At 49.0% G+C, this 13,975-nt stretch overlaps 2 pseudogenes; both read right to left on the bottom strand.

The window, feature by feature from the left end:
- Positions 1–2,245: 2,245 nt before the first annotated feature.
- On the bottom strand, positions 2,246–3,964 carry LOC123096117 (cytochrome P450 71A1-like; annotated as a pseudogene).
- A 6,992-nt stretch (positions 3,965–10,956) lies between these two features.
- LOC123096112 (cytochrome P450 71A1-like) overlaps positions 10,957–13,975 on the bottom strand; it is a 48,013-nt pseudogene continuing 44,994 nt past the window's right edge.

Below are 13,975 nucleotides of genomic sequence, written 5' to 3'. Positions count from 1 at the left end.
CTTGCGCCTGGGGATTCCCGCGCGCCGCTACCAGGGGTAGCGCGGGGTCTTGACATGTTGGCGCAGGGATGCGATCTTGGCGTGCCGGAGCAGGGAGCACGCGAGCGCCTTCTTGAGGACGAGGGATTTCTTGGCAGCTCATTTCTTGTCGTGCGGGCGCTGGACGCGGTGAGTCTCGTCCGGGGGCCGCGCGCTTTGGAGCCAGGACACCTTCTTGGGGAGGAGGTGGCGGAGGCACCTCCTGAGCTGCGTCGCCTACGTAGGACAGAGGGCGAGGCGGCAAGAGAGACGGTGCAGGAGAGCCCCCTGCAGCGCTGACGAGCTCGGTGATGCGAGCGAGCCACTCGTCGTAGAGGTCGTCGACGGGACGGTAGTGCAGGAGCTCGCGTGCCAGGAGCAGCGCGGCCTGCGCATCCGTGGGAGCGCGACGAGCATGCGACGACGAACCAGCTGGAGTCAGCGACGGAGTGGCGGTGCGGCCGTCCCGCCGCACCGAGGGATGCAGGGATGCCGCTTGCTGCTCGTTCCCCGCCGGGCCGGTGGCGGCATTGGCGGCAGGCGACGGAGAGCGACGGGGAGGCCCACCGATGGGAGCCGTCTGGACGACGCGGGGCGCGAGAGCAGCCCGACGCTCGGCACGAACTCGGCGAGGGTCAGCCATGGATGCGACGAACGATCGAACGCGGGACAGGGGAAGAAAGATTCCGGCACACCCCCTGGCGCGCCAAATGTCGGATATCGGGTTCCGGCAAAACCCTTAAGGTTCGAACTCCGGGGTGCGCGCGGAGATCTTCCCCCCTACCGATCCACGTCCCAATGCCTCGCTGCAGATCTAAGCTACACGATGAACAACACAAGGGACACAAGGTTTATATTAGTTCGGGCCACCGTTGTGGTTTAATACCCTACTCTAGTTTGTGGTGTGGTGGATTGCCTCAGGGGTTGATGATGAACAGTACAGGGGGAAGAACTGCCTCGTGAGGGGAGGAGTGTTCTTGTGCTGGTGTGGGTGGTTTTGGCTAAGGTTCGGTTGGTCGCCCCTTGACTTGAGAGTGGTTAGTCCTATTTATAGAGGCCTTGGTCCTCTTCCCAAATATTGAGCGGGAAGGGAGCCAACAACGGCCATTTTGAAGGGGAACATCCAGTACAATTTATCCTGACTAAAGTTGGTCTTCGGCTTCCAAAGGCACTGGCGATGACGCCGTCTTGGGCTCCACGGTGACCTCCGTCCTGCCGCTCTGCTGGTCTTGGTCTCGTTGCACCGAAATGGTAACCTTTGCCGGATGCCTCGGTACTCCGCGACTGCGTTTGCCCCCTTTGCACCGAAGAGGGAACAAGGACACTGGACAGGCCGACGCCCGCCTGGTCTCGATCGTGATGGCTTGCGTCACGAGCACCTCGCGAGGTACCCCTGTCTTGATCTCTCCGCCTGCTCGCGAGCCTGCCTGATGAGGCCGCTCCTGAGGAAGCCTTGCATCGTCCGCCCCACGAGGCTTGGCCCCTCGCGAGGGTCTTGAGCTTGAGTTGATGAAGACGGACCGTACTGGGCCACTCATTGAGCCATATGCCGCATGCCGCAGGCAGGCAAGTCTGAGGACCCCCGTTTCCAGAACGCCGACAGCGATAGCGCAAGGGGAAACAGATGCAGAAGTATGTTCTTGACGCGGCAGGAAAGAAGTGCCAAAGACAGAGGGATGTATAATGCGGATCAGGCGACACATGATGCGTTTGGACGCAATGCAAAATTCATACCTTCGCCGACTAACTTTCTCCTTTATTTCATTATACTTCTGGGACGTAATTAGCGCTTACTCTAACATAGTCAATGTATGCTCACAGAGGATTTACGACAAAGATCAAGGCAAACTTAAGGCCTGGCGACACCCCGCTAGCCTCAACAACCTCAAACGAGTCTGAATCCTGGCCACCCGGCAGCTCTCAGTCGAAATGGTACATAATGTTCGCCAGCGTGAGCTGTGTGAGGCGCGTCCGACAGGCCATACCGGGGCACCCCCTCCTCCCCGCGCCGAACGGTAGGAACAGTCCTTGCCATTGTAGTCGATGGTTCTACTCGGCCTTTTGCGTTAACCGACAGGAAAGAAGTGCTGAAGATAGAGGGGTGTACGATGCGGATCAGGCGACGAGTGATGTGTCCTGCCACAACGCAAGATTCATACCGTTCACCGGTTAACTTTCTCTTTTATTTAACTGCCCCGGGGGAATTAATTAGCAGTTACTATAACATTATCAATGTATGCTTACAGAGGTTTTACGGCAAGGATCAAGGCAGACTTAAGGCCTGGCGACACCCAGCTTGCCTCAACAAGCTCAAACGAGTCCGGATCCTGGCAACCCGGCAGCTCCCAGTCGAAATGGTACATCATGTTGGCCAGCGTGAGCTCCGTGAGGCGCGTCCCAAAGGCCATACCGGGACACCCCCTCCTCCCTGCGCCGAACGGTAGGAACCGGGGGTCGTTTCCATTGTAGTCGATGGTTCCGCCCAGGAACCTTTCTGGCCGGAACTCCTCGGCGTTCACCCACGAATCTTTATCCCTCCCGATGGGCGATGGCCCACGTGTTGACCATGACATTGGTTTTGGCCGGGATGTCATAGCCGTGCAGCTGTGCATCTTGAATCGACTCTCGTGGGAGGAGGAGCGGCACCGCTGGGTGTAGCCGCAATGTTTCTTTCATGCCCGACTGCAGGAGGTTCATCTTGTCCAGCTCCTCCTCAAGGACTCCTGCATGCTCACCTGCAACCTGTCTCACCTGTGATTGCACCTTTGCCATTTCTCTTGGATTCTTGATGAGCTCCGCCATGGTCCATTCTATCGCCTTGTAGGTCGTGTCGGTGCCACCTATGAACATGTCCTGCAGATGTAATATAATGCCAAGATAAGCTAATAAGCATGCATGTATCTGGCTGCTCCTACTCCTAGAGTGGCAGCTGGTGCCGTGTATACTGCTAATCGACCAACCGGCAACCAGTTCTTGTTCTCAGATTAATACTTAGTTTTCTCGAACAAAACAAATTAATTTCACTTACCAAGATAAGTCCCTTCACATCAATCATGTCCAGCTTAAACCCCTGGTCACCATCCTTAGCGATCGAGAGCAAGTCGTCCAGGAGGTCCCGGGCCCCGTCGTCGTTTCCTGGGTTCCCCTCGTGATCCGTGATGGTCCTCTCCATAATACTGTCGAGCTTGGCCGCCGTCCTCTTCACCCTCGCGTCGAGCCCCGTCGCCCAGTCCACCAGCCACCCTATTGTCGGGAACACGTCGCTCACGGCGATCGTGCCGAGCAGCTCAGTGAGCTCGTTCATCATGTCGCGGACCTTGGCCGGCTCCACGCCGCCAAGCTTGTGCCCGAAAGCCGCCCTCGAGATCACGGAGTAGGTTAGGGTGATGATGAGCTCGGTGACGTTGACCCCCGGGCGTTTGCCGCCGTCCTCCTGGGTGCCACTGGCCGCGCGGACCCGTCCCACGAAGCGCGCGACATCCTCCTCCCGGAGGGCGCGGAAGGAGTCGACCCGCTTCACGCTGAGGAGGTGCACCACGGCGATGCGGCGGAGTTGGCGCCAGCGCTCGCTGTAGGCGCTGAAGGCGACGTCCCGGCAGCCGTAGAACGTACCGCGGGTCATGTACTGCTGCGGGCGGCTGCAGAAGACGTGGTCCTGGGTCCTTAGCACCGCGTCGGCGAGTGGAGCGGAGGAGACCACGACGGCCCGCACGGCGCCGATGCGGAGGAGGATGAGCGGGCCGTGGCGCCGCGCGAGGGCCTCGAGCGTCTGGTGATGGCGGCCCCGCCCAAACTGGAGCAGGTTGCCGATGATGGGCAGCCCAGGTGGCGAAGGTGGCTGCGCACTCCGGCGGCCGTGTCCGAAGCCTTTCGCGACGATGGTGAAGTAAGATACCACGAAGAGGAGGCAGAGGACTAGGGTAGAGTCGAGCTGAAGAGATGCCATGAGGGCTAAGCTAGCCTAGCAGAGCGGAATGGACGCAACATGTGTGTACAACGACCAGATAGCTAGCGGTGAACTTAAGCTGATGCGCAGGATCCACACAAGACAAATTTCGCCTGATGGATATGTCTGGACGACCGGACACGTACGGCGGCGACACGAAAGAGTGGAAGCCATGTGGCAGAGCTGCGCATGGAACGAGGAGGCCGGCCGGAGGTCAACGGAGTAGATATATCTCGTCTGGTTGTGGTACGGTTCAGGCATTGAGCGATGGTTGTTGCACGGCGGGACGGAGATCATATCGGAAATATCTGCTTTCGACGCACCCAACATGCATGAATGCATGGACAGGACAGCAACATCGTTGTCCCGATACCCGCAAAAGAAAAGAAAAAACATTGTTGTCCCGATGCAATCATGCAAGATGCCGACCCCGGCCTGATTTTTCTTTTACGGAGCCCGGAGCTACCGGCGAAGAATCCACCACACATGATTTTTTTGAAATTCGTGGCCACTGTTCATATATAAGCAAGCCAATCTCTCACATTTCAATAGGCGAGAATACAAACCTGTTATGGACCCCTATGCATGCCATGCAGCTTTTGTGAATCTACATGTGGGTAGTATACGGCGACTAAACATTCACAAGTCTTTCTCCCAAGGAAAGACTAGTATTAATTTTGATAGCCAAAATTTTGGAGATTGATATTTTAAACAATAAATTTAATTGGTGATATTTTTATATATTTGAATTACTCAAGGCAAGACCTTTAAAATAATATCAAAATTGTATACATTTCGACTAATTTTATTTCACAGATTCCAAACAACATATTTCACTCAACTAAAAAAAACTTATTTCACTTATCTTGTAGAAGAAAACTGATTTCACTAATTTTGAAAATATAGATTTCACTCATTTCAATAAACGATTTCACTTCTATTGTTTACAAAAGATAGGTTTCACACATTTTTTAAAACACATTACACTCGCTCAATTGAAATAATATATTTCACTCATTTAAAAAAAACTGATTTGGCATACGCTTGAAAAGTTTGAAGCATTGACATAACTGATTTCTGAAATATGCATGTAAAACATTTCACTCATCTCCGCAAATAAATTTCTTTATTTTCAATTAACATATTTCACTCAAAAATTCATTTCACTCTTTATATAAAAAGAGATTTCACATAGTTGAAAAATCTAATTTAACTCAGTTCTAAAAAAACATTGGTTTCAAGTAGTGGTATATGTGAAATATAACTGAAACTGAAATTATTGAGCGAAGCAACTTCACAATAACAGACTGAAAAAAAGGTGTTTCACAAAAATTATATTTCAATTTAAAAACTAATTTCATTTATTAGAAATAATAATTCAAATAAACTTATTTCACTCATTTTAAATGACTAATTTCACTTGTTTCATTTGACTGACATGTTTCAATTATTTTAGGAGCTAATTTCTCTCATTTCATAAGATTAATTTCACTCATTTCAAAAGACTAATTTCACTCGTTTCATTTGAAAAGACATGCTTCAATTATTTTCAGGAGCTGATTTCACTCATTTAGAAAAAATTCTTGTTTCAAGAAGCTGATATATGTGAAATATAACTGGAACTGAAAAGAGTGAACAAAACAACTTCACAAAAGAAGCTCATTTGAAAAACACACTGAAATAGAATGAGTAAAATAAGTTGATTGAAATACTAAAATTTAAATGTGCTGAAAATGTATCAAAGTTGGTCTTGTTCTCATGGTCTTCATACCAGGAGTTCAAATGTATAAAAAGTTTCGAAAATAGAGTTTTGGTTTAAAAGATATGAATAATTTCAATTATAACCAGAAAATAAAAAGGAATGGGTTTTGATGGAGAGAGGAGAGAGAGTAAAGCAATGCATGTAATTGTACGTGAGTGGATGAGAGAAAAATGGCATCCCATGTGGTGGGTCCAGGAGAAGGGAAAGACAAAATATGCAAATGGCTGAAAGGAATCAAATACAATCGCATTATAAAAGTACTAGATGTGGTGTCAGTTACTCACTGGCGGCAAGACCACCGCTAGCTCCCGGCTCCGGTAAAAGTGACTTTGCGGACCCCGACCAGGGAAGAGGCGGCAGGTGCGAAGCTGCGGTATTTCTCTCTTTTTGAAAAAGGGGATCTCCCTGATTTTCATCACTATTAAGTATTAACACTTTTCATCAAATTTCATTAATATTAGCAGAAAGGGGTTTGCTATATCTTAGTCGACTGAGATTTAGTGAAGTCTCAGTTGACTCTACAGCAGTTGGATTATAAGCGCTGAGATTCGTGTCAAAAGTTGTTCTGTACGGCAATTTTTCTGTACGTTGTGTGCTTGTATGTGTTGATGGATTCTATAAGCATTGTTTTTCTTGCACCAATCTGGGTTTTTGTGCCACTTGTGGGCTTTTCTATTTTTTCTTGGGTTTCTTTTCGTGTTTGCCCGTGAATGTTGGATAACCGGTTAGCAGCATGTGTGTCTTTTCCGTTGATTTTTGTGTCCTCATTTTACCTTTTTAAAATCTTTTGTTATTTTTGCAGGAAAATCTTTTGCTTCTTTCATACTTTTCTTGATTGTTCTTTTTTTTGGCAACATTTGATGAATATGTATTCCGCTGTCTGGATTTTTTTTAATCTGAAATGTTTAATAAAATATATAAACTTTTTTAAATGGACTTATTTTTGTGCAATTTTTTTATTTTACGCATACATATATATGCATACCTTGATTGTTTTGTCGAGGAGAGGGGCCGTTGCATGTGTACCACTAGGCATGCAATTGCAAGTGTCGTCCCAACTGCAACTGCGATTATGTTGTGTTTTATCAGGGAGGGGTTGTTGCATGTCTGCCACTAGGCATGCAATTGTAAATGTTGTCACCGACTACAACTTTGTGGCGTTTTTTGTCGGGGAGGAGGGCAGTTGCATGTGTGCTACTAGGCACGCAACTGCAAGTATCGCACCTGACTGCAACTATGAGGTATTTTTTGGGGAGAGGGTACTTGCATGTTTGCCACTAGGCATGCAACCGCAAGTGTCGCCTCCAACTGGCAACTTCATATCTTCAATGCAATTGCGATTCTGTGGTGTTTTGTCGAGAGGGGTTGTTGCACGTGTACCAGTAGGCATGCAATTGTAAGTGTTGTCACTGACTGCGACTTTGTGGTGCTTTTTGTCAGGGAGGTGGGAAGTTGAATGTCTGTCACTAGGCACGTAACTCCAAGTGTCGTCCCTGACTACACCTCTGAGGTGTTCCGTAAGGAATGGTAGTTGAATGTAGTCCACTAGACATGCAATTGTAAGTGTCTCCCCTGACTGCAGATGCATGTCTTTAACACGACTATAACTCTTTAGTGATTTTGTCGGGAAGGGGTGGTTGCATGTCTGCCACTAGGCATGCAATTGCAACTATATGGTGTTTTCTTTTTGGGGAGGGGTAGTTGCATGTCTTCCACTAGGCACACTACTGCAAATGTCGCCCATGATTGCAACTGCATGTCATCCACGCAACTGCAACTCAATGGTGATTATCAGGTGGATGGGGCAGTTGCATCTCTTCCACTAGACACATAACTGCATATGTCAACAACAACTGCAGCTGCATGTCTTCAACACAATTGCTGGTCTGTGTTGTTTTGTCATGTGTGTGTGTGTCGGTGGGTGGGGCGGGGAGGGGGTGAGTGAGGGTGGGGGCTTGCATGTCATTTTTCATCAATTTCTTGTTAACCCTTGACATGCAACTTCCCTCGACAATGGTCAGTTGCATCCACCGTTTACATGCAACTACCAGTTGCATACTGGTCGGCCGCCCATAGTTGCATGTCCGTGAGACACACACACACACACTTAAATAGTTTTTCATTTTTGTTTATATTTTTCATTTTTTGTTACATGAAAGATCTTACAATATAATTTTTTTAAGAATGGGAGTAAAATAATGAGAGAGAAAGATGGTACAAAGAGTAAGAATGAAATTTGTAATGTGCGTCATTTTTCTTCCATTTCTAATATTTTATTTCTTTGTCATACAATTTTTTTCTACAATTCAAACCTTTTTCAAAAATGATAAGAAAAAAAGGAATGCAAGAGGTATATAGAGAAGAGAAGGAACATATCACTTGACCTGGGATGTGAAAGAAGGAAAAATGGGCCAATTTGTTGGCCCATCTAACGATCGCAAGTCGAGAAACAAGTAGCGACAAATCATACGTTGGCTAAATACAGAGTCATACGCCACAAAATTGTACGCTGATGTCAGCCAACTGAGACTTAGTTTCGGTCGATTAAGTCCTAGACATACCCTAACAGAAACCACCTTGTTCATAAAATGAAAGCAGCCCAAGAAACGAAAAAGAAACAGGCGAGGCATGGCCTACTGTTTACCGTCGGCATTAAGGGCAGTTCACAGCACCAAACCGAGGGCAATACAACACATGGGCTGGGAACTCTGGCCAAGTTTTTTTTGGCTGATTCTTTCAAAATCTTCATAATCAAACCTTCACGCGGCTTCTCCCAGAATCTTGAACTCATATAATTTTGACAATCCTAATTGTTTACATCCTAGCTATCTAGGATTATAATAAAAATATGGGTTCAAGATTCAGGGAGAATATGTGGAAGGTTAGAGCATCTTCAGCCCCGTACCTCTAGTTCGACCGCTCAAACGCCCGCAGACACACCCGGTCAGTGATCGGGTGTGTCCGCTTTGAGCCCCTATTTATCCATCTGCGCAGCCACAATCCTCATTTTCTTCCTCATATGTCCGGCACTTGCATGTGATTGGTGGATATGAAGAGAGAGAAAGAAAATAATGAATAAAGAAAGATAAAAGGTGGTCTGGGATGAGGCCGCGTCTTATGTGACGGATTGACCGGACGCGCCTAGGTGTGTCAGCGAGCCCTCATATTCTTTTCATATTTTAGATGGATATCAGGGTTTTCTGACAGTTCAGACATATAGGAAAGATATGAGGGGTCCTTGGGTCATGTTTTTCCTTCTCTCTCATGTCCGGTCATTGACCGAGCGCGTACCTCCACATATGAGAGATGGTTTGAGGCGTCCAGCTGTAGATGCTCTTAGATTCTCAAGAGATTCTAGAAGAATTGACCGAAAGATCTCGGCCTCGCAACACAAAGTTTGAGAGCAGGAACACCACCTAACCAAAAGAAACTACGTTAAACAACACAACAACTATAGATAGTAGATAAAGGGAACAAGCAAGGGGATCAACTCGTCGTGATTCTACAAGTCCCCATGCACCATCCATGTGTAGGGATGTAAATGACAAATAAACGACCATCTCCATAGTTCATTTCCCAATAAAATAAATAAACTTTGAACTGTTAGATCATAAGTGGGTTTAAGCGGGATTAAACGGGGCCCGGTATATGCTACGTCTCCAACGTATTTATAATTTTTTATTGTTCCATTCTATTATAGTATCAATCTTGGATGTTTTATATACATTTACAAGCAATAATATACCATTTTTTGGGACTAACCTATTAACTTAGTGCATAGTGCCAGTTGCTGTTTTTTGCTTGTCGTTTTTTGATTTGCTGAATATCAGTACCAAACGAAGTCCAAATGCCATGAAACTTTTTGGTGATTATTTTAGACATAAGAGACCCTAGAAGCTTCGGGAGGGGGTGAGAAGACAGGGGCAGTGACCCATGAGGCACCAGGGCGCATCCAGGTGGGTATGGCATGCCCTGGTGGCTCATGGGGCCCACGAGGCTCCGTTTGACGTTACTCCGCCTCTATAAATTCTCTAAAAATACCAAGGTATTGATAAAGGCCAAGAATCTAAAGGGGCTTCTCGGATGCCCGACAAATAAACTCTTCGGATACACCTCACCGATCCTCGAGATCGGAGATGCGAATATTTGTTGAACTGGCTTTCAAGACCAGCGACCAAAGGTGAACAACAGTTTGGAAGAACCGAGGAGCATCCCCAACTTGAAGACCGGTTCTAGGGGCTACTATTGGTGTCCTTGATAGAGGGTACTCATCACATCGTCTCCTGACCAGGTGGATCAGGCCGAGGACCCCATGGAGGTTCGCTCATGAGCCACTTCGCAGAGCCCATGACGCATACAAGGAAGACTCAACAAGACTTGGCCCACAAGACAAGGACTCCTCTAAATCCAAGGCCTTATGTACATTATATAAGCCGGGGCCAGGCTAATCAATATATCATCGAATCTCATATTCATTAAAACAATCTCGTGGTAGATATCTGTACTCGTACTATATATCCCCCATATCAATACAATGGAAAGCAGGACGTAGGGTATTATCTCTTCGAGAAAGCCCAAACCTGGGTAAAGTCATGTGTCCATATTAGCATCGCTCCACGACGCCTAGCTTTGGACCCCTAGCTCGACATATGCTGGATTTAGCACTGACAACCTCCACACCTTGCAATGGCGGCATCGCACACCACACATGGGAAACGACGTGAACAGAAGGCGGTGAGGAAACTGCCAACGTTGGATGATGTCAGTTTGACCGTCGAAGCTCCGCCAAGGGCATGAGGAAGGTCAGGGATGAGGTGCCTCCTCTGTGGGAGTGGTCATCCACTGAGGAGTTATAAAAGACGATAGCTTTACTGCACCACCCGTCAGTGCCTCAAAGGGTCCAACATCCGTCACATCCCCCCTCCACCCACGGGTTAGGTCCACTTCCCATCCCTCCCCGTTATGACTCTGTGAGTGAGCTCAGAGGAGGAAATGATGTCAGCGAGCCAAGCGATTTAGGTTCAGGGCCATGTAAAGAGATGGGATCTTGGAGAGCGGCAGCGCAAGGGGGAGTGCTCAATGAGGTAGGAAAGAAGCATGGAAATGATTTGTATCAAGCAACGCGCTATGCGTTTGGCCACAACGCAAAATTCATACAATTCGCTTAACTTTCTCCTTCTCCTTTACGCAAAATTCATACAAGGTCGACTCGAACAAAGTCCATGTATGCTTATAAAGGTTTTATGGCAATGATCAAGACAGACTTAAGGCCAGGCGACACCCCGCTAGCCTCGACAACCTCAAACGACTCTGGATGTTGACCACTCGGCAGCTCCCAGTCGAAATGGTACAACATGTTAGCCAACGTGAGCTCTGCGAGGCGCGTCCCAAAGGCCATACCGGGGGACCCCCTCCTCCCTGTGCCGAACGGTAGGAACCGGGGGTCCTTTCCATTGTAGTCGATGGTTCCGCCCAGGAACCTTTCTAGCCGGAACTCCTCGGCATTCTCCCATGACTCTTTATCCCTCCCGATGCCCCACGTGTTGACCATGACCCGGGTCTTGGCCGGGATGTCATAGTCGTGCAACTGTGCATCTTTAATCGACTTGCATGGGATGAGAAGCGGCACCGCCGGGTGTATCCGCAAAGTTTCTTTCATGGCCGCCTGCGGGAGGTTCATCTTGTCCAGCTCCTCCTCAAGGACTCCTCCATGCGCACCTGCAACCTGTCTCACCTGCGATTGCACCTTTTCCATTTATCCTGGATTCTTAACGAGCTCGGCCATGGTCCATTCTATCGTCTTGTAGGTCGTGTCGGTGCCTACTATGAACATGTCCTACAGATGCAATACAATACCAAGGTAAGCTAAGAAATTTTCTTTTCCCAATAATAAAGATGGTTGCTAATCTACCAACTAGTTATTGTTCTGAAATTATTACTCCCTCAATAAACAAACAAATGTAAGATGTTTTAGGTCACTGGTACTTACCAAGATGAGTCCCTTCACGTTAATCCGGTCCAGCTTAAACCCCTAATCGCCATCCTTGGCGATCGAGGGCAAGTCGTCCAGGAGATCACGAGCCTCGCCATCGTTTCCTGGGTCCCCCTCATGCTCCGTGATGGCCCTCTCCATAATACTGTCGAGCTTGGCCTCCGTCCTCTTCCCCCTCGCGTCGAGCCTAGTCGCCCTGTCCACCAGCCACCCTAGCCTAGGGAACACGTCGCTCACGGCTATCGTGCCGAGCAGTTCAGTGAGCTCCTTCATCATGTCGCGGACCTTAGCCGTCTCCACACCTCCAAGTTTGTGCCCGAAAGCTGCCCTCGAGATACAGAGTAGCTTAGGGTGATGATGAGCTCGGTGACGTTAACCCTTGGGCGTATGCGGCTGTTCTCCTAGGCGCCACTGGCCGCGGGGACCCATTCCACAAAGCACGCGACCTCCTCCTCCCATAGGGCGCCGAAAGAGTTGACCCGCTTCACGCTGAGGAGTTGCACCATGGTGATACAGTGGAGCTGGCGCCAGCGCTCACTGTAGGCGCTGAAGTCGACGTCCCGGCAGCCGTAGAGCGTACTGCGGGCCATGTATTGCTGTGGGCGGCTGCAGAAGACGTGGTCCTGGGTCCTGAGCACCGCCTCGGCTAGGGAGGCCGAGGATACCATGACGGCCCGCACGGAGGTAGATGATCAGGTCGTGGCGCCGCGCAAGAGCCTCTAGCGTCCGGTGAGGACGCACATGTAGAAAACAGGGCTTACATTCGGGCCAGATAAGCCCATTAGTCCCGGTTCAGTCACGAACCGGGACCCATGGGCCCATTGGTCCCTGTTCGTGAGGCCAGGGGGCCTGCCGGGCCTCGTGGGGGCATTGGTCCTAGTTCTTCTGGCCTCTTTGGTCCCGGTTGGTGGGAAGAACCGGGACGAATGGGCCTCGCTCCTGGCCCACCACCATTGGTCCCGGTTGGTGGCTTCAACCAGGACCAAAAGCTGCAGAAACCCAACCTGGCCAGAATACGACTAGAAATCCAACCATGGGCCATGATTCAGGCCCGCAGAAGGTCCAGTAGGCCCACAGGCAACATAGTGTGTGATTAGGCTCAGTAAGCCTGCATTTGAGAGGAGCTCGAGAGGGCAGCCGTAGTGGGGCTTATAAACCACTCCGAGCTCCTCTCAACTAGCAAGGTGGGACTAAACATTTCGCCGCGGGTAGCACAAGGCCTTTGGTCTTGGTTGGTGGCACCAACCGGGACCAAAGGCCCTTGCTTTGGTCGTCGTTCGTGGCACCAACCGAGACTAAAGGGGGGCTTTGGTTCCGGTTAGTGCCACGAACCGGCACCAATGCCCTGGGTATATAGACAAGACTTGTGAAAGTATTCAGTTCTCATCGCAGTTTCCCTCCTGACGACGCCGAACACCACGATGCTGCCAGGCTGCCCCGCCATTGCCCGCAGCCACTGTCGCCCGCACCAACGCCCTCCTTCGCCCGCGCCCGTCGTCGCCACCGTCCCCGTGCCCCGATGTCGTACGTCACCTCCCCGCGCCACCCCAACGCCGTCGTCGCCCCATCGCCGTCACCTCCCCGAGCTCGCCCCGACACCATCGCCAGCCCGTGTCGCCCCGACACCGTCACCGCCCTGCGCCGCCCCGCACCACCGCTGCCCCGATGCCGTTGTCGTGCCGCGCCACCCCACGGTCCGGCGGCCTTCCATTTTTTTCATATATGTGATGATGTTGATATGTTGTTGGTTTTTCATATTTTTTTTGTGCATATGATGTTTTTTTTCATATGATGTTTTTTTTCATATATGTATTTTTTTATTTAGGTTGTTAATTAGTAGATATCGATTTTAGGTTAGTGCATTTTAGGTTAGTGTAGAGGAAAAAGTAAAATAAGGAAATGGAAGAAAAGAGGAAGAAGGAAGAAGGAAGAAGAAGAAAAAGGAGTGGAAAAGGGAAAATAAGAAGAGGAAGAAAGGAGAAGAAGAGGAGAGGAATAAGAGGAGGAATAAATAAGAAGAGAAAAAAGAAAAAAAAAGAGGATAAGAAGAAAGGAATAGAAGAGAAGAAGAAAAAATAGAGTAATTTCTTTTTTTTCTTCTTCATCTCTATTGCTTTCTTCTTCTCCTCTTTTTTTCTTCTTTTTTTCTTCGATCTTCTCCTCTCTCTATTCCTTTCTTCTTCTCCTCTTTTTGTTCTTCTTCTTCCTCTTCTTATTTTTTTATCGGGTATGTCGTTGTCGATATACCAGCTCCCCG

This window comes from Triticum aestivum, chromosome 1B (genome assembly GCF_018294505.1).
Source record: "Triticum aestivum cultivar Chinese Spring chromosome 1B, IWGSC CS RefSeq v2.1, whole genome shotgun sequence".
In the NCBI taxonomy this organism is placed as follows: Eukaryota; Viridiplantae; Streptophyta; class Magnoliopsida; order Poales; family Poaceae; genus Triticum; species Triticum aestivum.
This window is presented reverse-complemented; position numbering and strand designations above follow the sequence as displayed.